At 35.9% G+C, this 14,392-nt stretch overlaps 1 protein-coding gene across 4 annotated transcripts in view; it reads left to right on the forward strand.

Moving 5' to 3' along the window:
• Positions 1-14,392, forward strand: part of Nrg3 (neuregulin 3) — a 1,024,256-nt gene that overhangs the window by 158,044 nt on the left and 851,820 nt on the right. The gene's annotated exons all lie outside the window — the stretch shown is intronic.

Raw genomic sequence — 14,392 nt, forward strand, 5'->3', positions numbered from 1 at the left:
CATTAGGACTTTGAGCTTCTCAAACCCAGAATTATTTACTTTAAGCGAGGACAATGGCATGGTAGAAAATGTTAATGATTCTTTTAGTGCTTAATTCGAATGTTGTATGATGGTCCTGTAAAAATCTACACTGTATTGATAGTACCTGAGGGAGAAGAAAACAAATAAGCAAGCTCAGGCTCATGAGCTAGTGTGTTTCCTTACACTAAATGGTTTTTATTCCTTACCTCAATCAAATATTAGTCAACTCAGAATAAAATACTCAAGGGGGAAAAGAAGTTGAAATTCTTCCTTTGCTCCATTTATTCTTGTGGGCACTTCAGTTTATGAAGTCATTATTTAGTGGCAAAATATCTTTGTGTTCAAGGCTATCATTTTAAGTTAGAAGAGTAAAATATGTACTTCTTACCTGATAGTTCCAATCCTTTACATTCTCATTTTTGATTAATTTTTCTTTGGGTATTTACATAGTTTTTACAATTTAAAATAGTATCCCATATACTTCCACATAGGAATTGTAGTGTATATGTATACCATACTGGCATCTTTTTAGGCTGTTTCTTTACTTTACATCAAATATATTTGATTACCAAATATATACAATGAAATAATAAATTAATAAAAAGGATAAACTGCATATGCTGACATCCTGCCTGTCTTAAAAATTTTTCCAACAGTATTAAACAATCACTTCTGGTGATGTATTTAAGTCTTAGACTGGAAAACTTCTCTTCAAGTAAAGCTTTAATTATTACTTTATTCAGATTTCTGCTTTGCTTCTCAGGTTTTAATTTCTATTATCTGCTGCAAACATCAATCCTAAGAGGACCCTTTATCATTTCTCCCTGTGACTTTTTTTTTTTTTTTGATGGCTTCAGGTGTTTTCTTCATATCATTATTTACATTTGGCACTGGATAAATGCTGTTCTTTCCAATGGATTTTTATCTTTGCTCTTTTCATGACTTTCTTATATCTTTCATTTCTGCATCCTTTTATTTTTTTAATGATGATGTGGTTGCCAAATAACTTCCTAAAGTTTTCTTGTATCTCCTATTGAAAATTAGTAAGACCACTATTCCACATGGCCTTTTCACTGTTTCTCTCATTTTGTGTGAGATTTTCTGTATATTCAGATTGAAGTGACAAAATCTAATGCCAAACCCCATGTTTTCCAAGACATAAGGCCTATGGAGAACCCTTGGCTCCTCTGTGTATCCAACTGGATGCTAGTTGAGTTCTTCTCTCAGATCAATAACCAGCTAAATAGTAGACTGATATGAGTAGCCCACAGTCCAATTAAAATGTGCCAAGGAGGCATTCATCTCATATGACTCTGCTGATTGGATATGCTTGATTGTGTAACCAAATGACTACCTGACATTCTGAACCCATAAAATCCATATAATTAAAAATCCCAGTAACCATAGTCCATAGGAATCTTGGAATACTCTTTTCCTATTATGCTCACAGTGTTTGATTTGTAAAAATAACTCGTTGTAGAACAGAGTAGTTTCTTACCTTCACTATCACCTGCCATATCTCCACCCCACATGCGCACCAGTGACATGTAGTCTTCCTTTCCAGCTGTTTTCTCAGGGATTGCAGCTGTGAGTAAATATGCTAAGATAGATGCAGTGGTGCGGGTGGAAGGGAGCAGTGCTCTTAATGGCACTTGGAGGTTAGGGGCTAGAAAATGTAGACATGTTCTTAGTCATAATATTCCATATGTACTCAGTCACTCCATCCTCATGCTTCATATAAAGTTTTCTTCATATATTAATCTCAGAAATTATCTTGTTTAATTACATTATTATAAACCACAACACATAGTGTATTCCCAACAAATGTTGAGGATGAATGGATGGAGAGCTGAATAGTAGATGAATGGATGGATTTAGGATTCTCACTGGTACGGTTTTAAGCCGTTGGTCCGTATGGCACCATATGATGGAACAACTTCCAGAAAGTCTTTCTACTTCCTCTTAGACTGCAAGTTTTCACAATAAAGGCCCTCAGATTTGGTTTTGGTCAGCGTTGTAAGTTTTCTTTCTTCTGTCTCCGTAGGTGTTTTGTGAAGTGATGGCAGACTGTACCATCGGTTGCCAACTAGATACCATTTTAACCACCAAGAATCTGAGATTTCTTATCTCCTCCACTCTCTCTCTCTTGCTTTCTCTCATGCTGTTACTACTTTGTACTCCATTTTAATATTCCTCTTTCTAACCACTCTTTATTTTTGCCCTGGTTTCAACCACATTCCCAGGTCTACCCACTGCTTCTATTCTGTTTTGTCAGATGTATGATATGGTTCTTTAACTTTGGAGGAAATTTATATTTTCTCATCTGTAGTTTTCTGGAAATAGTGGGGAAGCTGTAGGCAGCAATCAATTCGGGGGCCATTTAATGGCAGCAAAATGAGTAAAGCAATGTATCCAAAATGCTTCAAATTGATATTTATCTATTTCTATCCATCCTTTGCTATTTTAATACAGATATAACTTTTACTACCAGAAACTATAGATAGTAATTGATTTTTAGCATTCTATTTTAGAAGCTACAGATAAAGGGATATTAATTTTTAAGAGGCCACTCAATCAGAAAATGCATTTTTCACTAACAGTGGTGAACAGAGCAGTGGGGTGGAACTCAGGAAACCCAAAGACCAGCTCCAGTTCTGCCACTTACATTGTTTGCAGCAAGTTAGTTCCTGATAGGGGCCTCCATTACTGTCATTCTAAAATAACCAAGTTTTCAGTCCTCTTCACATACTGAAAGCCTCTGACCTTGTGAGGTTCACTTCTCCTTACACATTAGTGTGTGTCTCCTCACCAGCCCAGCAGCACGCTTGATGCTTAGCTTACAGCTTAAGAATTGGTTGTTGGCACTTTGCTGATTACAAACATTAGTCCTAAATCAATGTTGGTAAACATGGATTTTATTTATTTTAACGGGATAGTTTAAGTGGAGATTGATGTAGCCCATTTTAATCACCTTCTATGTGAAGGATGAAACACAATGGATTCAATTTTAAAGAAACTACAAAAATCATCACTTTATCCACTAATCTGTATTCTTGCTTTTCTTATAAGGATCATCATTAAGTCAGAATTATCTCTTCCACAGTGCCACTCAGTATGATCATTGAACTCTCTGTACTTCCTCTACTTGGAGCTATTGAATTAAGATCAAATTGTTCTCACCCAGACCATGACAGGGTCCAATAATCTACCCTCCCCTGACTGATCTGCACTGTGACCTGCTATAGATAATATTCTGAAATCTGGTTGAATTCTGCTACTCAATCCACATGTTCTTTCCTTTCCCAGTTTCACGCCAGTATTCGTATTTTGACATCCACCAGGAATCCTCTTTTTTATTTCTACTCAGAACCCTCTCATCCTCTGAAGCTTTTCAAATCATTTTGCATTGTATTGAATGTCCTTTGATCCATTTTTCAGCTTTGAAGAAATTTCCTTGATTGTTGTTTCTGCATCTATTTTGTTCTCTATTGCTCAAATTCTATTTGTAAGTAGAGAAGACCTAAAAAAATTATGCATCTGATATCCCAATTTTTCTTTATCCAGAGTTCTATGAAAACTTATCAAGCATATTTTTACCTTGCCCATTTGAGTTTCTGTAAATATCTGTTCAGTGTCTGAGTTTCATCTACAGTTAATCTGTTATGATTTTAGATTATTTTCCTTTTGTCATAATATGTGATGTCCCTTTCTTTGAACCACACTATTATTTTTAAGAAGCAAATTTCTATAAACTATTCATCTTCTCATAGACCGGGAAATATTTTTAAGTTAATAAATTTTCAGTTCGTACGACATTTCGTTATAATTAAGACATAGTTATAGTGGACTGTGCCTGAGGTTGATGTGGTACTGTGTAATTTGCTTTAATATTCACACTGTCGTTTTCAACTCAATAGAAAGTTCTGCTACTGAACTTAGTCTGATGTATTAAAATATTAAAAATATGACACTCATTTTCATGTGATACTTTAGGTTAGTAATTCAAATTTCTCCTCTAGATCTCAGGCAGGGAGTCTCTGTGAGGAAGAAAGAGAGGGAAAAAAATGAATGTCAGCCATTGTCTGGGAAGGAAGAGCTGGTAGGAGATGGTAGAAATGCATTTCAAAAAGTCCTTGGTATCCATTCTGAAAATTTTGACTGTAAAGAGATAATTCTTATTAAATCTATGACTATTGTATGGGAAAAAATGAGTTGCTTTTACTTAGGGGTTCAATGACCCTTTGAAAGCTTGCAAATCAACAGTATTTTCTTCCTCGGCCATCAGTATATGGGCCACAGCACTGGCATATGTGTAATATTAGATCTCTGTTGGAAGTCAAATACTGCATTTAGGGTTTTTAGAAATATAAAACTCATTTCTAGAAATGAATGACAGAACTATCAATGGTTATATTCATAAGCAATGTGCAAGTTTGGCAATTATAATACTACATAAAATGAATATTCAATTGGTTTAGGGTCATGGGAAGGAAAAACAGACTCACATGTAGTAATAATACTGAGGTATTTGCTTGTCTTCCTGTCCAGAGGTCAAAACTTTCATTTGGTCTTTCCTGAAATTATCATATTTCCCAGTATAAAGAATAGTTTTTCAGATGACTGAATATTGAGTTCAGCCACAGGGAAGGGAAAGAGTAACCCATGGGGTGGTATCTGTCTGATAATGCTGTTCTTCATTTATTGTTGTCCATGACATATGTATTGGCAGCCAACCACATTCCAAGAACTGCACTGATCACTGGAGATAAAGAAGCAATGGAGCAGGGCACCATGGCGCACACCTGTAATCCCAGTGGCTTGGGAGGCTGAGGCAAGAGTATTGCAATTTCAAAGCCAGCCTCAGCAATTTAGCAAGGAGCTAAGCAACTCAGTGAGACCCTGTCTCTAAATAAAATACAAAACAGGGCTGGGAATGTGGCTCAGGGTCTGAGTGCCCTGAGTTCAATCTCCAGTATCCTTCCACCAAATAAATAAATAATAAATTAATAAAAAAATACAAAAACTGGCTAGGGATGTGACTCAGTGGTTATGTGCCCCTGGTACCAAGGAAAAAAGGAACAAAAGAAGCAATGGGCCATCATTTCTGAGGAGCTCACACAGATTTGATCTGGGAATGTTAAGGAAATTACAAATAAACATAAGAAAATATTTCCTTATATTTCCTTAAAGAAAATATGAGACTACATTATAACAATCTCATAGTAAATAATTTGCCAACAGTGAATTCTTTCTTAATTTGCCAAATATTTTTAGGTTCTTCACATATTTAACATTTTCTTTCCTGTCATGTTTATTCATTCTATTCATTTATTCAGCAAATACTTCTTGAGCATTTCAGTGTTTTAAGAATTAGGAGCCTCAGGCATTAACATACTATTTAGGGTAGTGTCAGTGGCTATACTAAATAATCTGAAATTTCAGTAATTCAACATGATAAAATTTTAGTTCTCATTCAAATGAGATAAAAATCAAGCATTTCTTCTTGGTGGAAAGATGAGGGTCAGATATTTGGAGTGGATGGTTAGAGGAGAGAGCCCCAGACCTATGTAATCTATTCAGAGATCCAAGCTGAAGGTGATCTCAGAGTTCATTTTTATCTCCAGTTCCATTTGGAAGATTGGGGCAGAGAGAAGTTGAGGATAATATAACTTCTTCTTAAACACTCCGGCTCAAAACAGACACAAATGACTTCACCCATATATCCCTGTCAAGAATTTGTGGAATGACACCAGTGGGATGCAATGTGGTTGACACATTTAGCCTACTTCCCAGTAATATCCCTATAATTTGAAGGGAGCATGGTAGTTTTTTTTTTTTTTTTTTTTTGTTAATGAACAGGTGGATGAGCAAAATAGACTCAAATCCTTTCCTTTTGGAGTATACATTCTAGTGGAGGAAATCGACAATAAAATATGTGTTTTGTCACAAGAAGATATACTTCATGGAGATACTTAAAGCTAAGAAGAAGTATTGATAGCTGTAGGTGCACAGTTTTAAATGGATAATCTGGAAAGAGTTCAGTGAAAAAGAGGCATTTCACAACTACCTGAATGAGATGAGTGTGGTCTGCGTGGAACCTCAGGGGAAAGCATTTCAGGTGATGGAACAACAAATGCAAAGCACATTGGTTGGAGCCATGCGGTATGTCAGGCAACAAGCAGGCGGCTAACAGTAGGGACAGAGTAAGCAAAGGAGAGATGGAAGTATCTGAGGTCAGAAATATAATCAAGTTCTGGACTTTCAGAGGCTTTATAAGTACATGAGTATTTGGGCTTTTGCTGTTGTATAGGGGAAGTCATTAGAGGGTTTTTAGCAGAGGAGTGAAATGATTTGATTTATGTTTTAAAAGGATGATCTAGTTGTGCTGCTGAAAATAGACTGTGGTGCAATAGGACAGAAGCAGAGAGACCATTAGAAAGCCTTTTCAATAATTGAGGTGAGAAATGATGGAAGCTTAGATCAGAGGTATTAAGAAGTAGGCAGGTTCTGGATGTGCTTTGAAGGTAGAGCCAACGGGATTTGCCGACAGATTGGTGGTGAGATGTGAAGCAAGAAAGGAATCAAGAATGACTCTGAGATTTGAGGCCGGAGAGAAAAATTAGAAGAATAAAGTTTCCACTAAATGAGGAAGACAGTAGAGAGATCTCATTGAATTTGGGGTAGAGAATATCAAGATCTTGAATTGGGATGACTTAGACATCTACGTTGAAATAACAAATAGGCATTAGAGACATGACTCTGTTATTCAGGTGAGTGAGAGTAGAGGTGTCTAAGGAATAGATGCAAACATTGAGTCTAGAGGGAATACAGAATTTAGAGATAGAGAGGAGCCAGAAAACAAGAATGAAAAGGAATGACCAGGAAAAGAAAATCAGGAGTGTCTGTCTGGTGGTGATGAAGGTGAGTAAGAGAAGTGTTTCAAGGGAGTGAACCACAGCCTCATCTGCTACTGACAGCTCCTATAAAATGAGAACTGGAAACCAATTGGACATTTAGTTGTGGAAAGTCTAAAAAAGGTCATTGATGACCTGGACTAAAAAAAAGTTTTCATGTAGTAATTGACAGGAAAACTGACTGGAAGAAGGTAAAAGGAGATGAAAGATGGGAAGACACCTTGGTGGCTATGGGCATATTTAATTTTGAGGAAATTTTTCTACAAAGGGTAGCAAAGAAATGGGGTATCAATTATAAGAGGAAGTGGGGACAGGAAATATTTGTATTAGTGGAAAAATGATATATTTGTAAAGAGATTAGAGGGATTTTATAATTTGAGAGTGATGGGACTTAAAAGACAACATCAAGAAAGGCTATATTAGATACATTAGTGAGAGAGTTTGACCTAACAGCAGGTTTATCTGTATTGACTCAGATAAATATGTGGTGGGCTTGTGGGAGCTATTTTTGTGTTGCTCCTTTCTCTCATGAAATAAAAACCAAGGTCATTCAGAAGAAAGATGTGAAATTATAAATTTGGGGAAGGGCTGGTGAATAAAGGAGAGAAATCCCAGGTGTTTCCAAGGATGATTGAGGATAGTGATCATTGCTTACAAAGCAAAACCATTCACCATGGTGGTATTTTTCTTTTATCCAGTCAGATTACCTGTGTGGTCATGGCCCTGTCAGATGTGGAGAATTTTGGTTTGTCAATTTTTCTTGGTTACTACAATGGCAAAAGAGGAGGGTAAGGGAATTAAACCAGCATGTCATAAATTCTGAGCTGGGCAAAATGGCAGTGATAACAAGGAACTGAGTGAGCTAGGAAAAAAGTTGAAAAATTATGTATCCAGGGAATTTTTAGCATTATGCTATCAAAAGGGACGCCTTGGAAATACTGCAATTGGTAGTCGGATAGTGAAGTTCTTGAAGCTAAGAGAATGGATTGATGATAGTTGTTCGTGATGGAAAATTCTAGAAATAACAATAGACATGAGAGACTAAGGATGAATACAGGACAAAATCATTGGAAGAGAGAAAATCAAAGAATAAGGAGGCTGATGTATTAGGAGCACTTCTTATTTTATTTAAATCCTGAGAATTTTGACATGAGCAATCTCAGATGAGACATTTAGTGGGAACTAATATCTTATAGATATGATCTTCTGTCAGGGATTTTGCAAACGTATCATTTAAAATCTGTTTTGACAGTGTAGCCTACATCAGCTCTGAGTCAGTTATTGTTCAAATGAAAATGTTTTTATTTCGGCCTTATTTTTCAAAGATGCTTTTATGATTACAGAATTCTAGGTTGATAATTATATTCTCTAAGCATTTTGAAATTATTGTCCGTTACTTTCTGACTTTTATGCTTGCTATTGAGAAAGCAATAATCTAATTATTATTTATTATAGATAACATTTTTCTCTATAGCTATTTTATTTTAAAACATCTATTTAAATTTTTTAATGTCCTGCAGTCTTAGAAGGATTTTCTAGGTATAGCTTTCACAACTTTATGACCCTGAATATTACTTTTTTCATCATATCCCATGCATGGTTTCTCCAAATGACTGTCTCCCCATTTTCTACTAGCTCTTTGAACTTTCATTCTTCCTTGTTTTTACCCTATTACTCGTTCTTAAAAATGTCTCCTTTCTTTTTTCCATTATTCCTTATATCTACTTCATGCCTTCTATTTTTTCCTGATCTGTTTTGTAGTATTCTAATTTTGTTTTCAGCTGTGTTTAATAACCTTTTCAATTATTATATTTTTTCATTCCTATAATGTGATTTTGACTTTCATCAAATATCTCCAATCAATTGTACTGGTCTCTTTTTTCCTTATTCCTATTGTCAACATCCTCAATTATTTCTGTAAACATATGAAACATGCATAATTTATCTCTATGTAATAAATCCAGTATCTGTAGTCACTGGGAGCCTGATTCTGTTAAATATTGGTCCTGCTTGCATTTGCTCAAAACAGTGCTTTTACTCATTTATATCATGAGTTTTTTTTTTTAATTATGAGTTCATGTTTTTCTTAATCTTTGATTTTTTTTTATATTTTTGGAGTAAATTTTAGGCTAAATTTAAATTGTCTTCAGAGAGTTTTCTCATGCTACTTTCAGTTAACTGGAGGCTTTATCAGTATAAACCAAATTAAATTACACTTTAAATTTGAGTTTTGTTTGAGTATGTCAAACTCTGTTTTCAAACATGAGGGTGAACTTTTGTTTAAAAATTAGCTATGGATTTCTCCCCTATTCTTCCTCTTTCTTCTCTACTTTGAACCAAAACTGAGACCCACATTTCAAATGAGTTATCATGTGTCAGGAATCCAGGATTCCCACAGGGGTCTTAAAACTGGCCTTCTACCTTGGTTTCTTATTGGCCTGGCCTACTGTAAATGGGACCTCAGCCTGCCAATAATTGTCATAGGTAAACTGAGGAGATCTTCCCATTTCATTGCTTACTGACTCATGTGAATTCTTACATTTTTGTCTTTTCTAATGTCTTCTAAAATTTCCTTTACTTTGCTGCTACTGTAGCTATGAATTAAAAATGATACATCAATACCCTATGTACATGTATGATTACACGAATGGTATGAATCTACATCATGCACAACCACAAAAATGAAAAGATGTACCCCATTTGTGTACAATGCAGTCTGTAAAAATAAAACAAAATTAATGATTATTTGATATGTTATATTTTAAATTTTGCTGAAATGGGAATAAGGGATAGCATTTTGGGGGCATATTTCCTCAAATTTATAAGAAATGTTAGTCACTGAGTACTGTGGTATAGGCCTGTAATCCCAGCTACTTGGGAAACTGAGGCATGCAGATCCTAAATTCAAGGGCAGTTTTAGCAACTTGGTGAAAGCCTGTCTCAAAACAAAAAGGCTGGGAATATTACTCCTGGTAAAGTACCCTAGGCTCAATCCCCAGTTTTATTCACATAGGAAAGAAATGTAACTCACATTAAATGTACCATTGCTGTCCTTTGTTTCCCAAGAGACTATATTAAGGATAGCATTGTTTTGACAATGTCATTTTTTCCTAGTTTGTTGTGTTTGCTTTAACTGTGTTTATATTTGTGTTTTTCTTTTTGATATGACCATTTAAATTCTTATGTAGTCAGACATATTGATCTTTCCTCTTATGTTCTCTACTTTTTATGCTATGCCTAGACAATTTCTCCATTGATATTATACAACTATTCACCTGTTATTTTTTCTAATTCGTGCTGGAATTATTTCTTTTAACAAATCATTTTCTTTATAAAACATAAATGATTTTGTATGATGTAAATTTGTGTGTGTGTGTGTGTGTGTGTGTGTGTGTGAGTCAGCTTTTTGCCAGTGACCAAAACACCTAACATGAACAACTTAAAGGAGCAAAAGTTCATTTTGGCTTGTGGTGGTTTCATAGGTCTTAGTTCATGGTTTTGAACTCTATTGCTCTGGACCCAAGATGAGGCAGAATATTATGGCAGAAGAGCAAGGTGAATGAACACTATTCCACTCACAGAAGCCAAGAAGCAGAAAGGGGAAGGGACTATAGGCAAGAGCAATCCTTTCAGAAAATACCCCCAGTGACCCATCTCTTTCAGCCATGCCCCAACTGCCTACAGTTATCACCTAGTAAGTCCATTCGAACTATGATGAATTGATTAGGTTGTGGCTCTCACAATCCCATCATTTGACCTCCTCTGAATATTCCTGCATTAACATAGGAGCTTGTGGGGTGGGGACCTCATATCCAAACCATAACAATATACATAGAAATGTCTTAAATATATTATATTTATTTCTATATTATATATTTACGAATATACTTTTATAGTAGAATATCGTTTATTTTTTGTAGGTCATACTGAATATTTCCATTCGAAGTCTTTTGATTTTCACTTTATTCTTTTTCCTTCCTTTAGTTATCTAGTAGGTTCATTTGAAAGAAATATTGAGGGTCATTCTAGTTTGTTTAGGCCTAGAGAATACAAAAATTAAAAACTCAAATGTATGAAAACTCTAAATATGGGAAGTATGGCAAGTGAATTAGCAATTTTGATTTAGGGTGACATATTCTGTAATGAAAAGTACACTTCTTGGCAACGGAGCATATATAACATATATAACAGGTCAATCTAATATTGACAGTGCTATCAAGGAAGGCTTCCTGGAAGAGGTTGTTTGAAGCCTGTATTTCTGGTGAGTGTTCACTGGGAATGATGAGAGGTCAGAGGCCAGGAGAGAGTCATGCTGACGCAACACAAGCAGTGTTTCCAGTAGGAGAATGGATAGATTATTTGAGAAACTGCAAAATAATAGTTCAGTTGGGGATGGGTATAGATGATGACATGATAGTGCTACAAAAGAAAACCTTATAGGAATCAAGAATTGTGGCGGGTTGTACTGAGAGCAGTAGCATTCATCTCAAGGTTTGAAACTATGGAAGAACATGATCAGGCTTAATTTTTGTTTTAAATAACATATGGGCTGTGACCTTTTTCATACTGGGTAGAAGTGACAAGGCCCTGATAGAGACAGATCTAATAAGAGAGCATTGCTAGGATATGGGTTGGAAACAACTATGGCCTAATGAGCACAGTGAGAGTTCATGAGGAGGAGGATGGACCTGCATTAATGGAGATCCCAGAGGTGGATAGGGAGATTTGGTGTGGGGTATGACAGTAAAGGTGAGAGGAAGTTATCACTAAGCTTCTTTCTTGAGCAACTTGTAGGTATGTTGGCCATTTTGTGAGATAAGTGATAGAAGGAGGAGAAGCTGTTTCCAGGGATAAAACAAGTAAATTAGGAAGAGACTTTTGCAACTAATTATCTATTGAATTACAGAGTGAAAATGTACCTCATCCTCTCATTTCTATTTCCAATTTCACCTGTAGTCATAACTCAATTTTTTTTTCTGTCAGTAGTATAGCAATAATTTCCTTCCCTGCCCTAGTTCACCTAAATAATTCATCTGTTTTAGCCAGCTTTTCATTGCTGTGACCAAAGGACCCTACAAGGACAACTTAGAGGAGAAACAGTTTATTTTGGCTCATGGTTTCAGAGGTTAGGTCTGTGGTTGGCCAATTTCATAGCTCTGGATCCATGGTGAGGCAGGGAAAAGGGTGTGGTAGAGGACAGTTGCTCCATGCATGACAGCCAAAACCAGAGAGGGAGGTTCACTTGCCAGAAACAAAATCTAAACCCCCGAGGCATGCTTCCGTGACCTGCTTCTTTTAGTTCACACCCTACCTACCTAGAGTCACCATCCAGTACAACAGTGGTTCTTTCAAATTATTAACCCACAACTATATAATGTAATCATTTCACCTCTAATCATTCCTGCCCAGGAGCTTTTGGGGGCCAACATATATCAAAACCTTAACATCATCCCACATCAGGACAGGTTCTGTGCTTTCCATACATGTGGCTTCATTCATTCTCTTCCCTCTCCTGGAAGGCCCCCTGCCCACATATCTGTTAAAACCAACTTCTAAGGATACCTTTACCTGAGTATCACCAGTGACCTCTGATACCTTTCCTTGATGATTATCCATAGCATTATATTTGATTATATTTTGGCTTAATGCAGTAATCATGGGCATTGGGAATAGGTTAACTCATCTCTGTGTCTTGATGCTGCACCAAGTTATAGCCCTAAAATAATTTTCTAGTTTTTTTTTTTTTTTTTTTTTTTTTTTTTTTTTTTTTTTTTTTTTAAGAAAAGGTGCAATAATAGAAACCTTGTTTGCTGTGCAGGGTAAAATTAAGTTTGGCCAAGTATCTGACCTCAGCAGGTGTTTAATAAATGGTAGTGATTATTAATATTGTCTCCAAAGCCATTTCTCAGTTTGTTGGCACTGTAGTTTTCTGTGTATGTATCTCCTGTGCAAGCATGGGAGTTTCCTTTGTTGTCCTCAGGATGACTAATGTAGATTCATAATGTATTCCATGAATGAGTGTTTATTGCTTGGGAGTTGCTAAGCAGAGTAGAACTATGATAGACAAACAGACTTGTTTAAATACTTCCTTCCTACTGTGTGCCATAAAGTGCTTTGGAGTCTTCTCCCATGGATCCCTCCAGCCTGAACTAGGAGGATTTTGAAAATTTCTCCAGTTTTGTTGTTCCAGTGGGTAGTAATTTTGGTGGTTATGCATAAATCAGAGATACAATAGGGAAAATTTTAAGTGGTGTTGCAAATAATGATTTCAAGAATGTGCTTTAATTTTCATTGAATATAATTTGATTAGCAATTTTGTTTTTGTTTTAGCCTTGTGAATATTTATTCTAGCAAAAATGAGTGCAATAAGTTCTAATGGAAATATTGTCCACCTGGGTTTCCTGGTGTCAGGAGGCTCTTATTATTTTTTAGAGGAATTATTAGTGGCCTTTGGATTGGAAGAAGTCGGAAGTGATTCATCTGTGGGCACTATGTGGTGTGCTGAGAGGGAAGAGGGAAAATATGCAGATTGTCTCTATTAAGTCTCCTTCTTCCAATGACTAACTCCAACAAACCTGGTCCAGGCAGGATGGTGGGCTTGTCTCTTCATAACTCTAGTGGTATCATTCATGCCAATTTGGGGGACACTTGTGAATGTAAAGAGTTCAACTCTGAGGTCATGCTAATCTGGATCCTAATCCTATTCACCACTAGTGTTTCCTACATGTGTCATCTTGAAATAATGCTACATGTTCTTTGAACTCAAGTTATTACCATTTTGTGTTGATAACCTATGTGTGTGGGCTGTTCTTAAAACAATTTTTTAAAAAATAAGTAATTCAACTGGGTTCTCATTTACTCCTTGGAGATCTAGTCGAATTTTTATTGTTTTTCCAAATCCACAGTCAGTGAAATTTTAAACCCTATCCTACCCCCTGATATTTTGAAGTTTCCATGATAGGTAGTATCATGGTCCTTTTCTTTCTGTAGTTCCTGTACTCATGATTATTATTATTTTAGCCCACATCCATGAGAATATGAAACTCAGGCTTTCATTGATTTCCATAAAAGAAAAAAATCCATGTGTATGGGTATAGAGTGAGCTTGCCAAAATATTTGAAGGGGGTCACACTCATTGCAGGTCTTTACCTATGCCTCCTTTATCTCCCCTTTCTCTCATTTCTGTGTCAGAAATTCTCCCTCTATAATTGTTTTCCCCATTCCCTCCCTTCCTTCCTTCTCTCTTGATCTCTTTCTCTCTTCTATACACAGTCATAAAAACATGCACATCTCTTGCAAAGATAGTAGTTTTCATAAATTTATTTATAATAATTTAAAGCAATTATGTACAGAAATTAGTAAACTACTTGGTGCAAATTTATGTTACCTTTCCTTTTCTTTGCTTTTGATAATCAAAGAACAGCTATCCAAAAATAGTTTTGGGTTGCAGCTACTGC

This window comes from Sciurus carolinensis, chromosome 5 (assembly GCF_902686445.1).
Source record: "Sciurus carolinensis chromosome 5, mSciCar1.2, whole genome shotgun sequence".
Taxonomy (NCBI): Eukaryota; Metazoa; Chordata; class Mammalia; order Rodentia; family Sciuridae; genus Sciurus; species Sciurus carolinensis.